We start from the raw sequence: 18,959 nt of genomic DNA on the forward strand, positions 1-18,959 counted from the left end.
TGTGCCTACCCTAGATGTCATAATTATCCATGACAGTGTAGGCTGCCTTTGGAACACATGTGCTACAGGCACAGCATTCAAATATTCCGGACCTCTGACCTTAAGCAGATGTCATTATTTTAGTCATATGGACAAGCCAGAAGGAAGGTCAGAGCTCATTCATACATGTTTATAGTCTTTTATTTTATGTATACATGTGATATTTTTGCTTGAAGGTTTATAGGAAGAGGTCAGCACTAAGACATGTTAAGGGTGAAATTTGGCTTTTTTGTGACAGAACACAGTGGTTTTGGTGATGTGGCATTGTTGGTTTTTTTTTATTTGGGATTCCCTGCTGTCTTTTTTTTTTTTTTTTCACATGGAGCTCGTAGGAGGTTGCTGTTACCTGAATTATGCACTGAAATCACTGGGATTGCCTGGAGTGGACATCAGCCCAGACTTTTGTTTCCCTCAAAGTAGCTGTCATCTCAAGTAACTGTCATCTTCATGGAATATGCTCATGTCTGATCATAGCCTTTGGCAGCAGTCTTGAGCAGGAAAACATTATTTCAGTTCAGGTGACTGGGGCTTGTAGGCGTCGCAGACCACTCTGAATGCAGGTAGGGAAGCTGCAGCTCATGGAGTTTAATTGTACTGCATTTTACTGGAGCACTGCTGTGATATTGGGGACCTTCCTCCTTTCATTTTACTGAAACCATATAATTTCATTTTGTGATGTTGCCTGAAGCCAGCAGGTTATCTAAATAACTTAAATAATGCCAGCCTCAAAGCAAAACTGTCCCCTTTTCCTAAAGATCCTTTCACTACTACCCCCAGCAATCTATCTTTTTTTTCTGGGGGGAGTGGGGGGGAAGCCATGCTAACCTCAAATCATTTTGGAATTGCTAACACAGCAAGTGAGTCTTATAAAAATAAAAGGACAGCTGAGCAACAAATTAAAGGAAAGACCCTGAAAGGAAATGAATAGATGAATTCCTTAGTGAAAATCACCTTTTCCTTACATTATATGTATAGGGTTGACAGCAGCATTTTAGCTGAGTAATTAAACTCTGGGGTACATGCTTATGATGCCAGGAGAGCAGAATGACTGAGGCTGAGAATTTCTCACAGTTAAATCACAGACCTATTAGAGCTGGAGCAGCAGCCAGGTGATGCCATGTTACTGTGATGCACTGTGATGCCATATTACTGGTAAGAATAGTCAGAGGGATTCCTGACAACTTACTCCCGTGAATTTATTGACACAAATGTTGCTTTCAGCTCTTTCATGAAAGCACCTGCCTTTAAGCAGTGGTCAGAAGATGCTTATTGGTAATGAGAGGTACTTCTTCAACTGTATACTTTCCTATCCCTACAGAAGGATATACAGCATCAATATGACCCACAAGCCACAGGTGAAAAACTGTTTCCTGTATGTATGACCTTAGTTTTGAAAAGCACTCATGGAAGAGCATGGTTGCAGCAGTCAGTGTGTTGGAGCTGATCCCACCCATCGCCCTGTAAAAAGTCTGGGACTGCTTTGCCCTCTCCAGCCTGGTCCTCCTGGGACTGCTTGGTCCTTTGCCATCTGCTCCTCCTGGGCTCAGTGCTCAGGCAGAAACCCAGGTGAGAATGGCTGAGCTGACACCAAGCTGCAGCTGCCCTCTGTCCTTCTTACAGTCTGTGCTTTTTGATGCTCCTCATAAAGGCAGAGTAGGCAAGACTAGCTTATTTATAAAAGGTTCATTTCTTTATTATTTCTATTTTAGGGAGAAAAAAAAATCCTTAAAGCCTTGGAAACTGTAGAAACTGGCAGCTCAAATCCTCCTTTTACCAAAACTCTCCTGTTTCTTGAATTGTCCACCCTCCTGTTGTGCTTTGGGGCTGAAAAGTACCAAATAAAGCTAAGGGCAAACATTTTTACTGTCTCTGTCCTTAAAGGAGCTAAATGAACTGTGCTGGATTAAGATCTGCTTTATTGTATTTTTGGCATGGTCCTGTAGAGCTGCATTTTGTAAGGCTTAAAGCTGTTTAAGTTTAAAGAAAAATAGATGAATTATGGAGAAGACACATGAGAGTTCACTTAGAGTTACTTGGCACCTGTTTCCAGCCACAGGTGGAAGGCAGCATAATTTGGCAAAAAGATACACAGAAATAACCCCAGGCATTGTTGCTGTGTGACGCTAGACCACATCAAAATTACTTAGGCCATGACAATATTTCGATCAAAGCATTAAAGCTGAAAGGTCATCCAAACCTTATTGCACCTAAAAAAGATCAAGTAATCCTTGCAAAAGCTTTGGCACAGCATTGTTTTGGTGGGAGGTAGAGATAACTCTTGAAAAAACCCAAGGTTTGCATTGATTGAAAGTAAAATTGAGATTTGCAGGTTGGTAAAAGCCACTTTTAAGGGATGAAATTGCATTGTCTCTTTTTTTATAGAGAGAAGATTAGTAACCTGATAGGAAAATGTCATTTAGCTTCTTTGTACAATATGTGAGTAAACAAGTGTGCTCTATGAGTTAGCCTTGCAATATGCAGCATTGCTTGTACTGCTGGGTATAAGTAATTTAGGTTCCAGAACTTTGTGGGGGCCAGAGTAAAACATGTTTGAAAATCACTGGGGTTCTAAAAGCCCGTTTTCTTCCCAGTTCATGCAGCTCAAGTTTTTAACACCAAAGCAGTGGAAGTTTAGGGCATGGTTTGTGTTCTTTCATAAGTGTGTTACACATCACAATTGCATCTAAAACTGAAGAGATCCTTGGGTGGAGGGAAGCTTTTGACTTTCTAAGGCCCTTGCTGGTAAGAAACTGTCCCTCAGTAGTCAACACCCTCATTAAAGAAAAGAAGATTTTAACTGGGGATTTGCCTGCGCATGGGGGTTTAAGAATTCTGTTTGTTTTTCTGTAACTTGGCTTTTTAAGAGTATCTTACTAGATTGACCCAATAGAGTAGCAGGTGATGTTTGATCTATAGGAAAAATAAAGAAATTATAGGAGACGAGCCAGTAAGTTGAAATGGGATAAATCCTTTGAACAGTTTTCAGCTTTAATTTCTGTGTTTGCCTGTAGAGGGACATGCCCCTGTGTCTCTACTGTAAACCTTGCAATATTGAAGCAAAAAATTTGTCTTCTGGGCCACATTGGAAGAGCCCTAAATTTTGCTTTGAATTTAAAGCCAGCTACAGTCTGCAGAGACGACGATACACTTCTATGAAGCATGCTAAAGTGGGAAGGATCAAAACAATATGACTTCAGTTCCAATTTCTTGTTGATGTCCAGACTGTAACAGATTTTGGACTGACTCCGCAAGATAGGTATAAAATCATGCTGATACAAATTGGTGATGTTTTGCTCTCTTTTTGCAATGTTACACTGCAAGAGAAAAAAGCCAAACAAGTTCTGTTATCTGTGCTGCCAGTAGGGAGATTTTCACTGACTGAAGACAACTGCTGTAAAAGCTTTAGCTGGTGGTAAACCCATCACAGGACTGAAGGAAAACCGTTTTTATCCTCACTTTGGCACAGATGCCATTCTTTTCATGGAGAAGAGCATGGGGAATCTCTTGGCAAGTAAATTCTGTGGATGTTGCACCTCTTAAGATTTCTGTCATTTCTATAAATCTCACAGAACAAGGTTTTTTTTCTCTGAAAGGGGATTTATCACTGCTATCTCTTAACTGCCTGTAAACAGTGTATACTTTAAATATTTTATAGCTACATGAAGAGATTAGGGCTCAGAGCACTATGGTTTTATGCAACTTATCTGTCAAATGGCTGTTATACCTTTAGTTTCATAATATGTTTTACCAAGAAGTGTGATTATCAGGACACATTTTAATAGATAACTCCTTTACACCAGGAACAAAAAGTGAATACATAAATTTAAAAATAAATTCCTCATGAGTCTTTACAGGTTTGACCCTTGTTTGGTTTTGGGTCATGGAAACCTTTAGCAATGCATGAGAATAATCTGATTTAATGACAGCAATGAAGAACTAGCTCTCTGTTTTCCAAAGTTGCAGCGGATGTAGAGAGAATTATAAATAATTTTCCAAACCTAGTGTATAAATTCTTAGCAGTGACATCTTGATCTCAGATGAAAAACACAGCATATAGATACTAAACAGAGCAGTTCACTCTAACCAGATGCTGGCTCATCCATTAGGAATACTTTATCTGATTAGTATTGTTAATGGAAGGGCTTATCCGGCCATTCCATAAAAGCAGATCTGCTGTAGATCATGATTTCTTGTCAATACAATCATCGAGGCTCTCATGGTTGTGGCAGCACAGTATTAACCTAGCAGATAGAACTGGGCAGGATAATATACCAAGCAGTCAGGGAAACAGAGACCCTTCCATTGATTTCTCTTCCATGCACAGCATTGCCCCCTGCGCCTCTCCTTTTCTGTCATTCCACTTGGCAAGACAGATTACTTCAGCATCTTTCTTTACTCCACTTCTGATATATTCAATGGCTTTATTGTGATAATTTATAGTAGTTTTGATTTTTGTATTCATCATGGCCTTGATAAATGGAAAGGTAGTACAGAAAGGGCCTATTTCTGGAACTGATGGAAGTACCGTAGTTATATTGTAGATTATTCTAAAACATGTAAATTAGGAAACAAACCAAAAACTCATTCTTCTACCTGAAAAAGGAATGATCTTGAGATTGGGATATCCTACATTAACTTTGAAGATGACTATCTAATATTTTAATTCTGTATAACACACTTCTGTTGTTTGTTGAAGTATTTCTGACAATTATCACAGTGTTTAATGGTCCATCTTCATTATAAATAGCATGTTTAGATATTGACATCTGTATTCATTATAAATTTTATGTTTATATATTAACAACTAAGGATAATTTTAATCAAATAGAATTTATGTAGACATCAGTTCAATAGGTTATATTTTGTTTGAAGTTATCTGTACTTTTGAGTTGGTCTTTGAACCCACTCTACAGTTAAAATATACTGGATTTCTTGTTTATTTTTAATAACCTGGGAAAAAGAAATATTCTGTTTGGAGGTAAGGTACATGTTTTTAAACAAAACAGGTTTTCCTTAGCTTTTTGTCTAGCTCTGAGGAGAAAAAAATTATTTTTAATGTATGATACTGATAGACTTAAAAAGCTGTTACCATTGTAAATTCCTTGGAAGATAATCCTCAACCAAGTGAGGCCTGCTGTGACTGGCACGTGTGGTAACAAACACAAGAAGTAGCTGTGCTGTAACAGAGCTCTAAAACCTCAGCACTTCTCTCAGTGCTGATCATGATCCCAGTGCTGCCCTGCTTTGCAGCTCCCATGTGAGATCTGGCAGCAGGGAGTCAGCTCTTTGTTGCCATGGTTGTAGAGCTGCACCACTGACTTGGAATAGCTGATCAAACCAAGCCCATTCCTTCCCTGTTTTCAAGAAAAAGATAAGGATTAGTAAAAACTTGAGAAATATTTTGAATTTTATATACCTTCTGCTAAGACAAAGTGATTTTCATTGACATTTCATTGTATTAGGGGTTTGTATTTCTTTTCCTAAAATTGTAACTGAGCTTACCCACCTAATCTTAGGGGTTTTAAAATATCCTTTTAAGTTTCAAATATTTCCCCCGCTATTATTTTTTTTCTTTTTCTGTTTCAGCCTTTACTGCATACAGTTTTCATTCCTTTATTCTTGTCTTCTAACTGTGCTTGAATTTCTTAGAATTCTTTGTCCTTTTCTTTACTTCCATATCTTTCTTATCTTCTGACTTTCTGTTTTTTCCTTTCCATGTTTTCCTGCCCTCATGGGATAAAGGACTTGATGTCTCGTGCACTTGGTGTGGCTGAATCTGTCCCTTCCTGTTCACCTGCCTGCCTCTTTCACTGCTGAGGTAGGGGTAGGGAGTGAAATGTGAATGATCTGAAGAAGGGTCCGTCATAAACACAAGAAGATACCAATTCTTGAAATCCTGAGTGTACTGAGAGCTGTAAAAACTAGCAAAAATACCACACCAAAAAAAAAAAAAAAAAAAACCTCACCAAAAAGAAGATAGTAAAAGCCTTTAGTGAAAAGACAGACTACAAGAGGTTAAAAATGGAAATGGAGGGTTTGAAACAGTATTTGTAAAAATGCTTGTGGGAAGTGGGATATCTGGCAATTCCCATACTTTGTAATGAGGGAGAAGGACTAGTAAATTCAGAGTGAAAAAAGTGGAAAAGAAGGATGATCTTCAACTGCATGCACAGAGGCAAAGGAATGTAAGAGTAAATTTCTAACAGGCAAAAAGTCATCAGGGTTCATGACCTGAAAATCAGTGAGACTTCTAATATCAGGGAGGAGCGGTTGCTGCTCTGTTTTGGCTGAGATCAGAAGATGGAGAAGGCTGGGGAAGAGAAGACTCTGGGGAGACTTAGGCCTTCCAGTACCTAAAGGACTACTAGTGATCTGGAGTGGGACTTCTCACAAGGCTGTGTGGTGATACTACACTTATGGAGGGTAGGTCTAGATTAAATGTAAGGAAAAACTTCTTTACAGTGAGGGTGGTGACACCCTGGAACCCAGGTTCCAATGGTTACCCAGAGAGGTTACCCAGAGAAGTTGTGGATGCCTCATCCCAGGCTGGATAGTGCTCTGGGAAGCCTGTTCTAGTTTTGTTCTCATTCATGGAAGGTGTCCCTGCCCATGGAAGGGGGATTGAAACTACATGGTCTTTGATGTGTCTTTCAGCCAAACTGTGTACTAATTCTGTGGATGAACAATGATCAAACATAGCAGACAGAAACGAACAAGAAGTTAACAGAGGAAAGCAAAGGGAAAATAGCAATTGGATCTATTGTAAGGAAAGAATAAAGGAAACAGATGCTCTGAGGCAGTAAGGGTTGTGATGAGAGCCCTAGGAGAGTAGCAGATGGACTGGGATTTTTAAAAAAAGCAACAAACAAAAAAAACCTAAAAGCCAAACTCCAACAAAATAAAACAACAGCAAAACCCATTAATGATATTCAGGGAATTCGTGGGCTACCTTCAGGAAGAAAAACTCATAAACAGCTAGGATATCATAGTCAAATGGATAAAATGTCAATAGTTGTAAAGTGCATGGGTAGACTTGGATGCAGAAAAGTAAAAGGTAACTGGCACTGAAATTTTAGCTTGGCACAGCTCTTCCTGTTACCAGAGTGCATATGACTTGCTAGAGCCTTAAAACTGAAGAGCAGCAAATCTGAGTTTCTGTGCTGCAGAAGATGTGCAGAATGAGCCTAAGCTCATGCAAAATGCCTTTTGTATCTAGCACCTCTCATGTCTTGTATCCTTTGTGCCTTTTCTGCGTTTAGCTTCATATCTGAACACGTCAAACCAGAGTTCCCAAGTGGATTCTCTGAAAATTTATCCATGAGGTGAGAATTTTACACACTTAGCACAGTATCTCCTTGCATCTGGAGTTGCTCAAGATCTAATCAATGGAATACACTGAACTTCTAAGTCATCTGTTTATAATCAAATCAGGAGATACCAACGCAGTCAGAACTGGTGTGCTTTTGATGACTATGCTCTGAATTTGCACTAATGTGCTTCAGAACAGAATCCAGCCACTTGGTCTGCCTGAATGTACAAGCTTAGGAATTTTTCTTAGTGAATGAATTACGTATTCCTTGCTAGACACACTGAGATACCAATTTATTTGAGGTCTTTGTATTGTAAGCTTAAGGGACTGAAAGTGACACAGCAGTCATCCATGCCGAATTATATACATAGTACAGCACAATAGCAGTGACACCAGTGCATCCTCTAATGTGTGCTTAACCATCCTGATGCCATATTTGACTTAAAAGCAATTGTTGTCCTGTTACTGGGAATGATAGCTGCACTTCCTCTCCCTACCCAGAAGCTTGACTGCACAAGCCACTGAGTGGAATATGCTCTAAGTGGCCATATTTTATATTAAAATTTGATTAAATCCATTCTGTAGGCCACTCCACTGTGAATCATAATTATATTATTCTGTCAGTAACTGAGGTAATATGATAAGAAGAATGTCACATTCTCTGGACTGCTTTTAATGGAGTATATATTATAGCTCTGTGCTTCACGTATTCAGCAATCCTCACTTAAGAAAGAAATTTGATACTAAATGGCAGCTTAAAGCTGTAATACTTGGTGGGTCACACTCTTCCAGCTCATGCATTAGCATCATTGGGAGTAATAGAAATTGTGCAAGATGAAAGTCCAGTGAAGGATTTAAAAAGAAGTGAGGGTGGTGATAAAGCTTCCTCATATTATTAAACATTTTTCATACACACTCCTTGTTATTGCAAGGCAAGTGGGGGCACTTTACTATCTTGGTTGACTTCCTCTGTGACTTATTTTCAGCTGACCTACCTTAATAGATGAGAATGGACGTGGCTTTCTGTGGCAGTTTGTCTTACTGCAGCAGAGCTGGCAATAACATTTCATAGCCTTCCCTTGGAGAGTTCAGCTCCTCACATACCGACAGTCTTGTGTGGCTCTGTGTTTTCAGCCCTCTAACACACTTCTGGTTTTAATGAGCGTCCTTAAAAGAATAAAAGGGGAAAGATCTTAGTGAGAAACTAGAGATCTGAGAACAAGGTAAGCAGTTAGCACCTGTTTGTCAGGTTAAAGAATATAGTTTCCAAGTAGGAATTCTGTGTCGTGGCTTCATCGAGCTGCAGATTATAGCAATCTGTTTCAAAATAATGATTTGCAGTTGGTTATCTGATGCCAAATGGCCTGAAAATCAAATCTACAGTTGTGGGTTCCTACATGTACAGCATACAGTTGTAGGAAAACAGAGCTTAAAAAAGTTAACTCCTTGGGAAAATGTATTGAATTTAGGGAGTCAGCTGCTCAGATGAGCAGTAGGGTTATTGCAGATGCCAGATTTAGAATTTCCTTTACTATGCTGCTGTTTCTGGGAGGTCATTTTGTCCTAGTCCTCTCCACACCGTTGTTCTCTTTTCGTTGAGCACTTACAACAATAATATGCATTATACAATCATTCTTAGACAAACTTTCAAGAATAAAGGTTTGTGCGTTGTATCCAAAGATGAATTGCTCAAGTCCATTGCAATTAAGCTGTGATGGGTGAAGCACTGGAAGTAACAAAGGAGGTTAGTGGGGCTCTTCCCAACTGAAGAAATCAATTTTCTGTGTAATACCAGTCAATGTATCTGGCTTCTGCTAGGTTTGGAGCTCTCTGTGCAAGAATTAACAGCTACGCTCTGAGATCTGATGAAAAATGTAGTATGTTAGTGTTGATTTGTGTTTTCATATCTGTGCCAAACAAGCTAAAGCTGTCAGACAAAAAAAAAAATTAGTGACCTTGTCCTGCTAAGTCTTGAAATGGCATTGGAGCAGCAGCTGACTTTGGCCAAGTTCTCTTGTAAAAACACCCTCAGCAACATTGCAACATGTGAATAAACAGTAAATGTTGTTCTAATAACAACACAAAAGTTGAATATAAAAGTAAATAAAATCAAGGATAAAAACTGCTGACCTGAAGCCCAGTTCACAATCACAGAAGTCAAGGGACTTTCAGCATGTTCCAAAGCAAGCAGCATGTCAAGCTGACCGTGCTTTGTATTTTTCCTGGTCCCACTTGTATTTGCTCTCAATGCAGTCTTACAATTATCAGTGTTTACAATGTGATCAAACATTATTAGCTCTACTAGATGTGTGTCTTCTTTCACTGATATTTGGAAGTGCAAATTTTTAGTTGTAGGGAGTTTTATTTTCACCTCAGTAGTAGGATCACCTTTTGCAATAATGAAATTGTCTCATCGTGCTAGCTGGTGCTTCTTGTGGCCGTGTCTCTTCTTGTTGGGCTGGGTTCTAAATGGGGGATGTCATGGAATTCATTAATACATGGAAATGATTCATTTAAGGGAGGTTTCTTTCCCCTCTGTACATGCCTGCTAATTAGCAGACGAATTTTGATGTTCTAATTGATCTGCTGCAGAGAGACAGCTGTGTGCCCCAGCTGTCCCCCGCTCCGGTGGGCCTCCTCTGCAGTAGGGAGGCAGCAGCCCCGCTCCTGACAAATTGATTTAACTGGAGTGCCGTGCCTTGGGGGAGCCGTGCTCCACGCTGTCGCTGCAGATGACTGCAGCCTTTGCGGATGGCAAACGCCGGAGCGCTGTAATTGCCCAACAATGTCCTTTCCATTGCCTTGCTGAAATTCAATTGTTCACGCCTCACCAAGTTTTCCAGTCCTCCTTCCTGCCCCTAGTGTGGAAATACTGTATTCTGCCCGACTGCCATTTTAGGTAGAAATTCAGATGCTTGACAACAGGGCTTAAATTGTACTTAATATGCTAATACTAGGTAATGTAATGTGCTCAGTCACATATCAAAGTATTTGCATTTAATTAATAGGAAATTGTTCTCTAATGGCATTGTATTTCGCAGGTAGTCATTGCTAGGAACCTTTCACACTAATCTTAGTGCATCAGTGTTCTTCCCAGTACTGTACGGCTTGTGTAGGAATGATGGCTGTGGTGCTCTTTAAACAATTGCTCTTTCAATTTTAAGTATAGATTTTTAAGGCTTCATGTCCACTTACACCCTATTTTGTCAAATCTGGTAAGCACTTCTGCTGTAACAGGTGCCTCTCCACAAAAATGACAACTGTGGCCCCAGAAAGTGCAGCTATCTAATACATCTTTCATGTCACTCTCCCTCATGAATGGATTTCCAAGCTGTGCACAGCATCATCTACCCTTTCTGGAGGCCATTGATTTGGCCTAAATATACCTCTGGGGGGTAAAAAAAGAAACAGCACCACAAAAAGTGCAGTAATGAATTCTAATGTGTGCCACACCATTGCCTTTATGCATATCTGATAGATAACCAAGCACATCCAGCACATTTCTGGGTGTGCAGCTTTATGGACTACTAGTAGGTAGCAGCTGTTCTGGACATTCACAGGTTTTGTGTGGAGGAGGATACAGAGGTTTCCTCAGAAATGGCTGTCCATTGTGTTTGCAGAAATGTAATGTCATTACTTATTATTATTACTATTATTTTTTCTCAGTATGTACCTCTTTGTGTAAAGGTGTGCAAGTGACAGGGAATCAGCAGAAAGGAAGAAATATAGGGATTTATACCAGTGTTAAGGTAAGACCAGCATATATATGTATGCAGGTATTAAGCCATAAGGCTGTTAAAGATTTTGTCAAACTGACCATATGTTCAGACATAAGTGACAGCCACTAAAAGTTTTGAGAAAAATACCTTTCTGAATTGCACTGAGCTTTAGTCCCAAAGAGCAGCAGAAGTTACACTGAGGGTGAGAAGTCAGTATTTCATCTATGTTGTATGCCACTGTTCTCCATCCCTGCACACACAAACAGAACAGTATGGGTTAAGCTTAAGCAAATATTATTTAGGTAAATGAGTATTCCTTGATGGGAGACAGACAGTTTCCCTAATTGGCAGTGCTTTTCTCAAAACTCTCTATCTTCTGGATAAATACCTCTCTCTCCTAAGGTCAGGCCCTGTACCACATGGTACCATTATTTTCATCCTTCAATAGCCTTTCTTGTTTTATTTGTTGTATTTCCAGTGAGATATAATGTAAGTAATTAGGCATTTTTCCCTCAGAGAATGGCAGAAGCATATCCTGCATAATGAGTAAGATGTTTTGTCGTTAAGAATAGTGCTTATTGGTCATTTTATTTCATTTTATAGCAGCAGCTGAAGATTTACTGAGTACTGCTTGGTGATGCTATATGAAATTCATGGGCTGAGGAAGCAACCTGAACTCTTAATCTTTGTCAGTATTTAAAAAAGTGATGCCCAGTGGACCATCACCAGTAGAACTGGATTATGCTGAGCTCATTTATAAGCCTTAATGGGTAGAAGGATATTCTTAGGTATAAGGTGTGTTGTAGCTCCAAGGGGTGTAGAAGAAGGTGTGTGTTCTCCTGACATGGCCGAGATCTCTAAAATCTGAATTGCTCCTTGGGGACTTCTGTGTTGATGCCTGTGCCTGCAGATGGCTGCAAGTCACAGTTGCTGTTTCCCTGGAGTGGGAATGGTGTGGATGCTGTATTGGCTCACCTTTGTCCAACCATCTTGTGCAGGGCATCACCCTGCCAGCCTGCTTGTGGCTTCATACCAGCACTGCAGTTATGGCTGGTAACAGAAAGCAGGAGGCCACGGTAGGGGGACAAAGGAAAAGGAAAGGAAAAGTTCCTGTATCCTCTCTGAATACTGTGAGGCAGTTTTATCCCAGAAAGGCCTGTATGAGTAAGGCAGAGAGGCACCCTTTGGCACATGGCTCAGGATAAAAGTTCTCATGCTCTGACCACGTCTGGCTCTTTGAGCACCATGTGCTCATCAGTCACATACGCTGACTCGAGGTTGTTGCAGTACAAGGTATTACTTGTTGCATGAAGTACTGCAGGTCTTGAGGTCTCCATGGATGGTCAGATGTTTATCCTGCTGTATGTGCAACTCTTTTTCACTGCCCTATGTCAGAGGGGAAAGCATGCTAGTAATCATGGCTTTTTGTTAATACTGTGCACATGTGCCCCTCCACAACCCATATTCTAGATTCTGTTATTGGGAAAAGACAGTCCTTCCCTCCCTCTCTTCCTGCTCTCCAGTTGGGATGAAAAGCCAGCAGCTGCCTCTGGCTAATGCTAAACCTCCATTTGCTTTAGTATACACTAACAAGGCAGGCTGTTTCAGCGGAACATTGGAAATTGGAAAATGTGGGGGTTTTACTGCTTTAAGGATTAATTTTCTGGGATGGGATTTTTTTTTTCCCAACAGCCAAGATGGTTTATATTGAGCATTTTAGGCTGTCACATCACTACAAGGAGGTACTTAGCTACCAGCAGGGTGCTGAAGATTGCCCATCCTCTCCTACATCTCCATGATAATGCTTGGCCATTTTGTATCAGAGAGGTGTTTGTTCCAGCATATGTTGCAAAGTACCATTTTGTGCTGCCGTTATTTAGTTTTGTTTCACAAGAAGTGAACAAAATGGTAAAGGTACACCTGTAATAAAGCTTCCACAGTGTAATATCACAGCTAAGGCATTAAGGAACTGCCACTTCAAGCAGGCAAATGAGTACAGACATGAAAGAAAATGCAGTGCTTAGCTCTTTTATTTTGACCAGTGTAATGTAATTACTTATACTAATCTTCCATTATATTTCCTTGACTAGCAGAGACAGGGACCTAATTGTGTCTCTAGCTGTTGCTACTGCAAAGTACCTTTTAAATCATATTAACATCCATACTTGATCTTCCTACTGGTTTTGACGTGTAGATCACAATATCCTGTTAAATTACTCAGCAAGAGTGGCTGGCTTGCGGTGTATCCAAGCCACAGCATAGCAATGTTTCTAGTGTGAGTGATTTGGTGGAAGTAGAACAGGCACTGACCCCTTTTCTCTGGGAAAGCACTTGACCTTCCTTTTTCAAAGCATTATGAGTTCTGTGCAGCATTCTAATCTAGCTCGTACTTCAACACCAAGATGCCAGAAATAGTCAGAAATTAATTATTCTGCTTCTGGCTCTTGAAGAAACTATGCTCCCTTTTCTTTGGCGTCGATCTAGCGGTAGTGATGAACACGTTCTGCACTACCAGGCTGGATTATTGTAACTCACTGAAGCTGAAGATAAAAGCTCCACAGAAACTTGAGCTACCGCAGAGCACAGCAGCCTAGCTCATTAGTAGGTGCAGCACCGCGAGCGCACAGCGCCGGTGCTGCGCTTCATCAGCTGGCATCCCACTTACTTCAGCAGCCAGCTGTGGGCTCATTCAGCACATAAGGTCACCAGAACACTGGTATGGATGCTGTTTGTCTACACATTGCCACATTGCCTCTGGTACAGGGCTGCCCATCATGCACAGAATTAAAACTCCCTGGAACTGGACATGACCAGTTTTGGCCAAAGGCCTTTTCCACAAAATGAAAGGCAGCTACAAAAAAAACCCCAAAAGATCTCTTCTCAATGTATAGCCCTTATGTTCTTTTGAAGGAATCCCTCCTCCTGCAGTAGCAGCAGATACATTTAAAGATGTGTACGTTTGAAAGGAAGGATTGTAAAACTTGGGAACAGAGTAGAATTCACCCTAGAGAAGTCCACGAACTTCCGGTTATGACATTGACATTCTAGTGATGTAGTAAAAAATGTCGCAGAAGTGCTTTAGCTTGTTTTTACTGATCAATACACCATAGTGTACCATGGGTGGGTCTCAGTCTTGCTGTCAGGATAGGTATGAAGAGGTCATCTAGCTCCTCTGTGTAGCCTGGTTCCTACAGGAGCTGGAGACTGCTCCCCACAGTCCAAAGGAAGCTGTTGTCCATACAAAGATTTGAGAAGGCTTGGGAGGCCATGGCAGAGGGTCGCAGCAAAGGCTGCAGGGAGGATCAGGAGGGCTGCAGGAAGGCAGCTCTAGGAAATGGCAGGTGGCTTTTGGATGATGTGCTGACAGAGGGACTTCTGAAGAAATTACGTTGTTTGACTCTGCTGTGTGCAAGGAAAGGGAAATTCTGTCATTCAGCTCTGTTAGGCTGCCCTATCTTGTCAGTCTCAGAAATACAAGACTGGAGGGTAGAGAAGTTGTGAGAGTGACTCCTCTAGGCCCTTGGATGGGAGCACCAACCTCTACCAGTCCTTCTTCATCTGGGATGGAAAGCCATGCTACAGAAGGAGAGGGGCTCATCTCTTCCCATTTGCCTTGAGGACCACCATGCTTCTTACACTGCTTCTGCTAGAAGGGCTCTCTAAAGGTCATCTACTTCTGCTAGGATGAATTATTTATGGCTACCTTATCTCTTACAGAATTTTTTCCTTAAAGATCTGCAGTGAAGTGGATTGCATGCACTGGTCTGTTTCTCTGTTTTGTGATCCTTTTAGTTGGAAGGTCTGCTCTCTTACTAATCAGAATTACAGCATTATTCCTTTTTCCTCTTTTTTACCCTTTTTTTTTTAATTTCCAGTTAAATCAATGATTTTTTTTTTTTTGTCCAGATACAGAGAAAACCAGCACTGTCCTCATTTATAAAAATCTTTTTCTCTCGGAAAACTCTCATCTTTAATAAGGCAAGGAAAACCCATATTTCAGTCTCTCCTTCTCAATGAGGCCTTCAGGAGCTCTCTTACATATGTTGCTTTCTTATACATTCTCTTCAGTTTCTCCACACCTCCTGCAAGTGCAATGCACCAAAATGTGGCCTCCTCAGTGCTGAGCAGAGCACACTAATTGCTGCCTGTTTTTTTCTGCTGAAATGTCACAGAATGAGAATTGTCCCTCTATCAATGAAGCCTTACAGCGTTGGTTCTTATGCCAGTCATAATTCATTGTCAGTTGCACAGCCAAGGTTCTTTGTGGATTTGGGGTTTTTGGGGTTTCCTTTTGTTTTCTGGTTATACCCCATTGTGCATCTCTTGTATTTTGTACCAAACGTGAAGGTGTCTGCATCTAAGGATGTCAGACTTCATTGCGAACTTTTTGTTCTAATGAAAGTAGTCCTCTGAATCTTGATGTATTGTTAAGGTCAAAAAGGGATATCAATAATTTTTCATGAGGTATAGTGGTCTTAATTTGATGAATAACACAGTCATCACAGCATCTGGCTTTAAAATTGGTGAAAAGAAGGATTGATTCTAGTGTTTGGGCCATGGTACATGTTAGGGTAGAAACAAATGAGGATCAGCTGTTGTTTTCCATATGAAACCAAACTGTGGCAATGAGTCAGAAAGCCTGACAGAGTTCAAGCAAATTGTGTGGGGGTCCTGCTGAAATAAGTGGCATGCCCTGCAACATATGACATGTCTTCCTCTGACCTAGGACACCTTGCTTTTAGCAGCATTCATCTCTGCAATTTATACAGGCATTCATATTTCACTTTCTCCATTTAATCCTAATAACCAGCTTTTAGAAGAACATGACAGCATAACATATGGGTGGTAAAACTGCTCATAAACCATAATAACATGGCCAAAAAAAGCTTAGATAGATAGATGCACTATGCTTATTGTGACATTCTCTGATTAAGAGGTATAGCTACTTATTACAGCCATTAGCTTGGTGACTTGGAAGCAGACTGAAGCCATTATTTGAAAAACAGGTTGTAAATCCAAATTTTAAACAACTGTGTACTTACTACATGTAAGAGATATAATTATGTTAGCAATTCTGTTCTTCAGTGTGCAGATGGTAATTTTGTTCATTTGTGGTTTGCACACTGATAATGTTTGCTGTAGAACTGGCCTTGGCAGGATTAAGTGTGTGTTAACAGTAAGTAGGCAGTCTGTAATACATGGTTATAATTTTGTTGATAGGGTTCTGGTGGGATGAAAACCAACCAGAAACATTAGTCTAAATAATTTCTTATTGTAGACAGGTTTTCTCTGTCTGTGTGTGTGCATATGTTTTTGCACCTTATTATTTGTTTTTATTGTATGAAGAATTGTTTCTTTTTTTTCTTCTCATTTGGAAACTTTTATGTTAGCTTCATTTTCAGTGTAGGCAGTATCTGCAAGTTTGTGCCTTTAGGAATAAAAATTCAATTTTTACTCAAAGTGATTTGAAGGTTCCTATTAGTTTTAGGGGTTGACATATGTAATATACATTTATGAATGTGTATATGAGGGAGATATAAAAAATAAACTATTAAAGGTACCCTTTTGATTTCATATTTTCTCAAGTGTTATTCAACAGATGTTTGAGAACAATTAACAGTGTATTTTCAACAGCTACTCCATTTTTCCAGATTGAAAAAGGAACAGATAAATATGCAGATAAAGTCTGTAAAATGCTTTTATGATATTGAGGTTAGGCATTAGATTGTTGTGGTGCAGTACGCCTATTTGTACAGTTCATTGTTCAGGTTTTCCCCTTTTAGAATTGTGTGACACTCTCACTTTAATTAAATAGATGTAAAAGAGGAAAAAAAATAGTTACATAGCAAGCCCAAGATGCATAATAAATAAATTACATCTTCTATTGTTTCCTCTTGTTTAGCCAGTACAAAGAGTTTTGCTGTGTCCTAAGGAAAAATGGCATAGTACAGCATACTGTATATATGTACATTAAATATATTACATACTATATAAATTATATACAAGTGTACTTATAAAAAATAGACTGCATATTACAATTATCTGTGCATGTTTACATGTTAAAAATTCTATATAATAACCACAATTTTTATGGCTAAAAAGTAAAAAGTGCCATAGGATGTATTGTCTTAGAATGGCCCAAATGGTATAAATTCTCAGAATAAATGAAAAAATCTTAGTCTGGGTTTCTATATTATGCTCTAGCAACTCAAACAAGATTTTGCCAAAAGCATCATAGCTACCAGTGCCGCATAAAGCAAATATGATTAAAAGATCTCATTTAGTATCACCAAAAGCCCTGACTACTTAATGTTCTTTTATTATTCGGTGCATCCCTAAGTTTGTGAGAGCAGTGCTACGGGTAAATGAGGGTGTTTCATCTCAGTTGGCCACGCTCACAGGAGAAGACTTTGTGCCCTTTGTATCCTGACCAACCCTAAAGGCTCTTCCCTTTTTCCTGTGACCCGTGGGCTGCAGCCCGGTGTGGGCAGGCCCTGCTGCACGTGAGGCTGCGGGTGGCGCGTGGGGAGAACACGCTCTGTGACCGCGCTGCGCACGGGTGGGCTCGGTAACGCGTGTGCCGCGCTCCTGCTGGCTTTCTGCTCTCGCTCTTCTCTCCGAACACCGCCGCCTGCCAAGGCAAGGATTTCATCTCTTCTGTAGAGAGCTTAGTACGGCTGCTGGCAGTGTAAATATAAAAGGAATATTAAAGAACACTTATATTAATGTGAGCAAATGTACTCAGAACTTAATCAAAACTAATTCTTTCTGAGACTGAAATGGTTACTGTGATTTTAAAGGAATATATTATTGTTCAGGGAATGTTAGACCCTTTGGCTTTTGATTCCAGATGTGTTAATAAGTCCTTCATTAGGTATTATTAACAGCAGTTTATTATATGCTTTACAGATATAACCATTACACTTAGAATATGTTTAGGTATTTTTAACTTTTGTAAGCCAGTATAGCATCAACTATCTGTGAATCAAAAAAAAAAAAAAAAAAAGAAAAAACAAAACCCTGTGAATTAACCTAAAATATTCTGAAAAATCCACTTTTTTTAAGAAAATGAGTGTTAATTTTGTAACTGAGAAAAAAATTACACTTTAATATGGTGTAGTTAAACATTTGAATATGATCAATAGCACACAACACACATTTGTTTTCTGGTCTGTAAATAAACTTGCCTTTCATTGCCCCTTGTTGATCTAATTATTGATGTAAGGCTGTTGATACTTCCTTAAATTGTTACAGCTTTGGGCAAATATTCCTAATAGAGTCTTTTTACTTCCACCAAACAGCAGCAAGGTGTCTGTCCTGTATTTGTCCCCAGAGAGTTACAGCATTAAAAATATATCCCTAAACATATACTGCAAGTAATATTTTCTTCTCCTTCCATCCTGGAGTCTTCTGAAATTAAACAAACCAGCCTGCCTGTCATGCAGGCCACCCTGCAATGTAGCAGCTTTGGAAGGCATAAGCCACAACCCTCCTTATTTATTCCTATGCATTTTTGCTCCTCTGAGTCGCTTGCCTTCCCAATTTTAAATCCTAGATAATGCTGTCTTTCTGCCCTTTTATTCCTCCCTCACTGTTGCCTCTTTTTGCAAGAGCAGTCTTTTTTTCACACTAGGTATGCAAACATCTGACTCACTGGGATTTTGATTGCAGAGAAGGATGTTGCCTCAAAAAAACCCAAACAGGATGTTATAATCTGTTTTCAGACTGTCAGAAGAGATATGGCTGATTCTGAATCAGTCAGCAAAAACTGACTTTGGCCATCTCTGAGACCTTAAAATGTTCCTTGAGAAATACTGATTATTAAAAGAAAATATAAACTTCATGAGGCAGCAGATGTTTATGCACGAAAAAAAAAAATCATGTAAGTCTGC

At 39.7% G+C, this 18,959-nt stretch overlaps 1 protein-coding gene across 23 annotated transcripts in view; it reads left to right on the top strand.

Annotated features, from left to right (window-relative positions):
* LOC134422090 (poly(rC)-binding protein 3-like) overlaps window positions 1-18,959 on the top strand; it is a 495,993-nt gene that overhangs the window by 374,785 nt on the left and 102,249 nt on the right. The window contains exon 5 of one of the 23 annotated variants that reach the window (XM_063163917.1): window positions 5,782-5,857. The exons of the other annotated variants lie outside the window; for them this stretch is intronic. The gene's annotated coding sequence lies outside the window, so the exon portion shown is untranslated. The remainder of the gene's footprint in view (window positions 1-5,781; window positions 5,858-18,959) is intronic. 23 annotated transcript variants of the gene reach the window in all.

Source organism: Melospiza melodia, chromosome 1, assembly GCF_035770615.1.
Source record: "Melospiza melodia melodia isolate bMelMel2 chromosome 1, bMelMel2.pri, whole genome shotgun sequence".
Taxonomy (NCBI): domain Eukaryota; kingdom Metazoa; phylum Chordata; class Aves; order Passeriformes; family Passerellidae; genus Melospiza; species Melospiza melodia.